Below are 7176 nucleotides of genomic sequence, written 5' to 3'. Positions count from 1 at the left end.
CCACTTAACTGACCGGCACGAGCTCCTGGCCCAGGGTTAGATGCCACCCTGCCCTCCAGGAGCTAAGGTCCTAGGAGGGATGGGGGCGGGGAGGGGGGGATGGGCGGGGGTGGGTGTGTATGGACAGCCAGCACTATCCCGGCCTCGCTCGGAGCGCACCTGCCTGTGGGCCCCCGCCCCCGAGCCAGAGCTGGGGCTGTGATCGGGACAGCTCTAGAGGGGCTGAACACAAATTCTGTGCAGGCCACAATTTTACCTAAGGCTGGACCTAGAAACCCAGAAAGACGGAGAGGAGGGGAGAGGGGGAGGGTGGCAAGGTCTCCAGCTGCATAGGCAACAGGAGGGCCCCGGCCTGCAAAGAGTTCTATGCTGGGGGGAGGGGAGAGTGCTGGGCTGGGCCCCCTCCCCCCACTACTTAACTTCACGACCCTGGGCCCCTCCTCGGGCCTCTATTTCCTTTTCTGTAAAAACAGCAGTAAGGATTCCTCCCATGTATACAGTGACTAAGCTCGACCCTTGGGGAGAAGGCTTCTGGTATGAGTACCCCCATTTTACAGATGAGGAAACTGAGACCAGCGGGGTGAAGTGACTTGCCCAGGGTCGCACAGCTAGTGTCTGAGGGCATATTTGAACTCAGGTCTTCCTGACTCCTGGCTGGGCGCTCTATGCACTATGGCTCCACCTAGTGGCCTCTCAAGGAGCACGCATCCTATCAGAGGAAGACCTGGGTTCTGGAGCTGCCTCTGCCCATATCCTGACTGTGTGACCCTGGACAAGTCACTAGCACTAAGCTGCCTGTTTACCAGGCCTGCTTCTATCATGGTCTCAGGCCACTGCCTAGGGTCATAAATGGCTGACAAGCTGCCCATTGGCTCGGCAGGATAGCCCTTTGAGGCTGGTACCCAGGATCACCCAGGAAGTCAGAGTGCCTTGGAAAGCCAGCTCTGGGACTCCTAGGGGAGGCCTGCTTGTGATCAGACCCTGGCTGGGAGAAGATGCTCTGCCTCCTCCCAGAGGGCCTGGCTCCCTGCTCTCTCAGCTCCTTCCTCTCCTCCCTGCAGGGCCCTCTCTGGGTTCAGCCCCTGCTGGGGAGGTGCTATGGGGCGGATCCCGGACAGGGCTAACAACAGGGTTCCCGGACCTCAGGTCCAATTGCTTACAATTTTCTTTGCTAAATTGCCTGCTGTTAAGCATTCCTGTTTGGCACCTACACATCGGAGCCTTCCCACAGGGAAGGAACCTCAGGAGGCATCTGGATGAACTGGCTCATCCTCCTGGAGCAGGAAACATAATGGAAGAGGCCTCATTCCCCGGGCTGCTGACAACAGCCCTCTCGGGCAGGTGGGGCCTTGTCCATTCCACAGATGAAGAAACTGAGGACCAGAGAGACAAAGCCTGTGCTGGAGCCAGGACCTGAAGCTGTTCTCCCAGGTCCAAGTCCGGCCCTCTTTGAACACCTTGTTGATGCCTGGCTCGCTGAGGAGAAGGCGTTTGGCCAAAGCTCGAGAGAAGGTCAGTGGAAGAGCCAGGCCCAGAAAGCCCACCCATGTCTTTGGGGTCTGAGGCCAGCGCCTTTCTGCTGGGCTCTGTTATCAGACCCCCCCCCCCCAGGAGTCGGATCCCAAGGCAGGATAGAGGGAGACAGCGGCCAAGCCTCTTCAGTCTGTGCTGGCCTCAATCCAAAGGTTAACAGGAGATGTGTCCTGACCCTCTGGGAGATTACACTCTCCTGGGGACACTCCCAGAATGGCCCCCGGGTTAGAGCTGGGAGGGGTCTGAGAGCTCATCCCATACAAGCTGCTGGGAGAAGATTGAGGGTCTCACAGCCAAGAGCAGAGCTTGAGGCCAGGCCTTCTAAGGGAGAGATGACTCCCAACCAGTCCAGCCTACCTCCATGGCTCTCTCAACCGTACAGGTCTGGAATATGGGGTGTGGCTGGGCCTCTGGGGTTATCAGACACAATTCAGTTAGGAGGAGAAGGCCGGAGAAGGCTAGAGACTAGAACCATGCCAGAAAGAAAGGTGGAGATGGGGTGGGGAGAGAACCAGGGACAGAGAGAGAGAGAGAGAAAAGACAGAGCTAGAGAGAAAAGAGAGGAGACACAGAGAGAGACAGAGAGAGGAGAGACAGACAGAGATAGAGAAGAGAGACAGAGAGAGAGAGAGAGACACAAAGAGACCAAGGGTAGAGAGAAAGAGAGGTGAGAAGGACAGGGAGGGGAGAGGAAGGGAGAGGGAGGAGGAGAATTGAGAGTCTAGATTCCAGGAAATCCAGATCAGGGTTCCAAGCCAAGTCTGGAGGGTCTGGGAAGAAACCAGGATTTAGAAAGAGTGAGAAGCAGCAGCTGAGTGGAATCAAGGGAGAAGGGGGCAAATTCTGCCTCTGCCACTCACCTCCTTTGTAACCCAGGCTGAGTCACTTCAGAATTTTCCTGCACAGCCCATCAAAGGAGAGAGCCGGCTCTAAGTCAGTGACTCTGGGAGTCAGAGACACTGGATGGCCTGGGGTGAATCCTTCTGCTTCTCTGAGCCTCAGTTTCTCAGTTTGCAAAAATGACCGTCTTTAACCCCTTCAGTCTCTAAATCTTATTAAGGTTCGGGGATGCTGGGGAGGGGAGGGGAGGAACTTTCTGCGGCCCTGAGAAAGTGGTGCCCTCAGCATATGGTTGAAGAGCTAGGTTAATTCTCTGGTGAAATGGCCCCCCAGGGCATTACCATTAGAGGGCTTTTTCCTCTCCGGACACTTTCTCCAAACCCCGGTAATAGTGATGGGGCGTCTTGGTAATGGTGGAGGAGAGAGGCCTGGTGCCTTCCAGCCTCCAGAACCCCACCCAGTCCTCCCCAGAGCCTCTGGCAGATGAGCAGACAGCAACATTAGCAAGGTAATATGAGGATGGGGGTGGAAGTGGGGGGGCAGGGACTGGAGCTGGGTGAATCAGGATGTGGGAAACTTGGCCCTCTTGGGGGAATACCAAGACACTTTGAGCCCATTTGCCTGGTTCCTGGAATGATGCTGACCTGGAAGAAACCCGGGACCAGATACAGGTAACAGGAGAGAGCTGGGGGATGGAGAAAGGAGGTAAGAAGTAGGATCAGGATCCTGGGGTGTCCCCAAGGCCCGTCCCCATGGGCGAGCCCGAGGAAGAGAATGCTCAGAGTGTGGGTAGAAGGGGAGAGCATGAACCAGAGCAAGGGTGGGAAGCCCAACCAAGGGCTCCAGTCACGATGTCTTAGAAGGTTAAACTAGGCTGGAGTAGACAGGAGAGAAGTAACAAAGAGAGAGGAGAAAAGAGGAAATCCTGCTGACTTCGAAGATCCCGGGTCTGGACTGGGGTGGGGGTGGGGCCCTTTGGCACGGTGCTCCCTCCAGTTACTTTTCATTTACTTGTTGTATCCCCACCAGAATCTAAACTCCTTAGGAGCAGAGACTTGGGGGGGGGGGACGGATTGACCCCCCAGTGCCTAGCACAGTGCCTTGCATGCTTAAGAAGTGCTGTGACTTTGGGGGAGTAAAAGCAGCATCACTGAGTCCAAAACCATTTTACAGAAGAAACTAAAGCCAGAGAATCTCAGTGACTTGGCCTAGGTCTGGCAGCCAGTGAGTTAGAGAGCCAGGATGAAAATCTAGTCCTCAGTCTCCAAAGCTCTTGTTCCTATCCCACACTGCCCCTCTGGATCAGAAGAAAAGCTTCCGCCCTGACTGGGGATGACCCGTCCACACGGCACTCTGCTAGGACTAGATCCAGGTCCAGGGTCTAGTCCTCAGTTCTGGCACATTGAGGAGGTCAAGGTCGGCTTCATTAAGTGATGGCTTCATCACCTGGGCTCTGCCTGGCCCAGAAGAACCTTCCTGGGAGCCAGAGGATCAAATGATGAATTTACAATGGGGTCTGCAATGTACCCAGAGCGCAGTGTCTGTCCACCTGCCCGGGGCCTCTCTCCTGGAGGCTCAGCAGGCTCAGGAGGCCCAACTGAAACCAAAAGCAGGAGTTTGCTTAGAATTAGAGCAAGGGGACTGGGCTGCTCTTAAGGGAGGTTTCCATGCTGCTTGATGAACTGCCCTTCCCCCCTCTAGGGATGCTGCTCTGTGGAGAACAGGTAGAGAAAGGTAAAGACAGTAGCCATCTGGCCTGGATTCTCCCGGACAGGCCTGATTTCAGGCATTTGGCCCCTTTCCTTCAGAAACCACAGGAACGTGTGGGGGAGTCCATTGGACCCCAGCACGGCAGTATCTCTGCTAATGCCCACTGCCCACCGAAGCCAGTCAGGAAGCACTGCCATGAGTGTATGCAGGCCTGGTGCAGACAAAAGGGCTGGGGCCAAGGCCTGGCTCAGATCTCAGAGATTCTTTAAGGGGAAAATTGTATTAGGTGGTCTCTAAGGCCCTTCCCAGGCCTGACATCCCCTGTCCTAAGGCCCCTCCCAGACCTGACATTCCCTGTTCTAATGCCCCCCAGCTCTGACATCCCCTGTCCTAAGGCCCCTCACAGCCCTGACACTGTGACCCTGGGATACATGGTGGGATGTGACCCAAGCTGGGCCATTTCCTGTGCTCTGGGCCTTGGTGGGAACTTCTGTGAGGAACACTGGAGCAAGCTGCAGTCTCTGAGCCCCACAGCCAGGGGAGGACGGAAAAGGGCAAAACCTCTGCCTCTTGGGCAACACTGGTGGCCAACGACATTGCCGCCACGCATCCATGAAGCCTCCCTCCCCACCCTCTGGTGACTGAGCATCCCAACAGCCCAGACTTTACCGCCAATGTAGTTTTCATTGAGAGGTGCATAAACCAGGAGATGCTCCCATAAAAAAAGAACACCAGACCTGGGTTCCGGTCTTGACACCAACACTCAGAAGCCGTGTGACCTTGGACAAGTCTCTGCCTCTGAAGTTCTGATTCTGCAGCCATCAAATGGGCCTAGTAACCCAGAATCCAGGCCCACACAGCACACGGCCATGGCCTCCCAGGGCTTTTGGGTAGACGGATAAGGCCGTAGCTGACCAAGCACTTTGCGACCTCTAATGTAGGCTGGGTGCATTCTCATTCCTCTTGTCATGTCTGTCCAGGACAGTTTATTTCAGTTATGTGGGGAAACCAGCACCAGCTCCATGGTGGCATGTCCCCAGGCTTGGGCCTAGGCCTTCCTAATTGGCTAGAAGGCAGTGGGATGTGTGGGAGGAGGAGGGAGGCCTGGAGTAGGGGACACCAGGCTGGAATCCTCTCTCAAAGGAGTCTTCCTAGGTGAGGCACTAAATCCATTGGAACCTCAATTTTCTCATCTGAAAAATGGGGATTATTCTTGCAAGACCTACCTCCCAGGGAGGCTGGGAGGTTCCGATGAGACCATGTACGAAGCTCTTTGCAGAAATGTCCATCGTGGAGGTGAGAGGCACAGCCAAAAGAGAATGGGCCTTGGGGTCAGGGGACCGGGTTCCAACTCTGACTGGATCACCAGCTCAGGGGAGGCAACCTGGGATGGCCGAGTTAGGTTCAGAAGACCAGAGTTTGCATCCTGGCTTATCTACTTACTGAGTGACATTGGGTGACTCCCTTCTGTTCTCTGGGCCTCAGTTTCCCGAAATGTAAAATGAGTAGAGTCCAACTGTATGCTTCTCTGACCCTGAGGGACCCAATGGGACCGTAGCAAGCCAGAAGTAAATGGAACCTTAATAATGATAAGAGGTGACATTTATATGACCGGGAGACTACTCTGTGCCAGGTGCTTCACAAATATTAACTCCTTTATCTTCACAACAACCCAGGGAGGAAGGTGCCACCATCATTCCCATTTCACGGAGAAGAAATTGAGGCAGTCCCAAGTTAAGTAACTGGGCCAAGGTCACAACAGCTCGTGAGTGTCCAAAGCTGGATTCGAACTTCAGCCTTCTTTTCTCCAGGCCCAGTGTTCAATCCCATATGTCAGTAGCTGCCTTTTTTTTTTTTAAAAAAAGTCTCCTTAATTTTCTTTTTTTTAAATTCAATTTTATTTTCAGTTTGTATTCTTTGCCTCCCTTCCCCACCTATCAAGAAGGCAAGAAAAACAAAATTATTATAAATATATAAATGTGCAAATAAAGTCCCCCATTAGCCACATACAAAAAGAAAGGGAAGAAAAAAGAAAATATGGTTCAGACTGCCCTCTGGGTCCATGGACCCTCTGTCTGGAGGCAGACAGCGTTCCTCATTGTGAGTCCTCTCCCACCGTGTTGATTGGGGCCCCTGTCTTTTGAAGTTCTGGGCTGTTACTGCGGAAATCATTCTCCTGGTTCTGCTCGCTACACTCTCCATCAGTTCATAAAAGTCTTCCCAAGTTTCTCTGAAATCGTCCTCTTCAGCAGAGCCCTAGTAGGAAGCAGAGGAAGGCATTTCTCTTGAGCTTGGTTTCCTTCCTGCTAAGTGTCCAGGGCAGCCCATGCCTGCCTCCATCCCCTGGGCCCTGATTCTCCTCCGTGCCCATATCCTTCTCCTTCCCCTGGTCCGGGGACAGTCCCTGGGCATCCCTGGGGCTCCTAGGCCTGAGTCTCCCTTGGTGAGCAGCTGACTTCCTCCTCGAGGATTCTCTCCCATGTCACAGGGTGCTCCCCAGCTTCGCCCACAACCCATCAGACACGGAGTGCCCCTCGGCTCCTGCGGCTCGGTGACTCATCTAGGATCATGCGTCTCAACCTGTGTCTGAAGCAGGCTCTGAACGCCGGTCACGAGCCCGAATCCAACCTTCATCACCAAGCCAGGCCCGGCTTCCACCTGAACCCAAGCCTTGCGACCCCAATCTAACGGAAAGAGCTTCGAGGCTGGAGTGAGGGAAAACCTGCTCGGGCAGCCTGCTATGTCAGCCTCAGTTTCCTCGGCTGTCAAAGGAGGACACGAACCCGCCCCCGAACCATAGAAGGAGGAATCATCATCACTCCCACAGGTTGTGACCCGTGGCAAGCCACTTCAACTTGAGGCGCTCGGTGATGGTGTGGACCCAGAGCCGGGAAGCCCTGAGTTCAAATGCTCATTCGGAGGCCTAGGATTTAACTTTTGCCTGCCTCAGTTTCCTCATCTGTAAAATGAGCTGGAGAAGGAAATGGCCAACCGCTCCGGTGTCTCTGCCCAGAAAACCCCGGATGGGGTGGGGGATGGGGGGGCGCGGAGAGTCGATTGGACTACAAGGACAACAAATGGGGGGGATGGGCT

Source organism: Trichosurus vulpecula, chromosome 6 (genome assembly GCF_011100635.1).
Source record: "Trichosurus vulpecula isolate mTriVul1 chromosome 6, mTriVul1.pri, whole genome shotgun sequence".
In the NCBI taxonomy this organism is placed as follows: domain Eukaryota; kingdom Metazoa; phylum Chordata; class Mammalia; order Diprotodontia; family Phalangeridae; genus Trichosurus; species Trichosurus vulpecula.
This window is presented reverse-complemented; position numbering follows the sequence as displayed.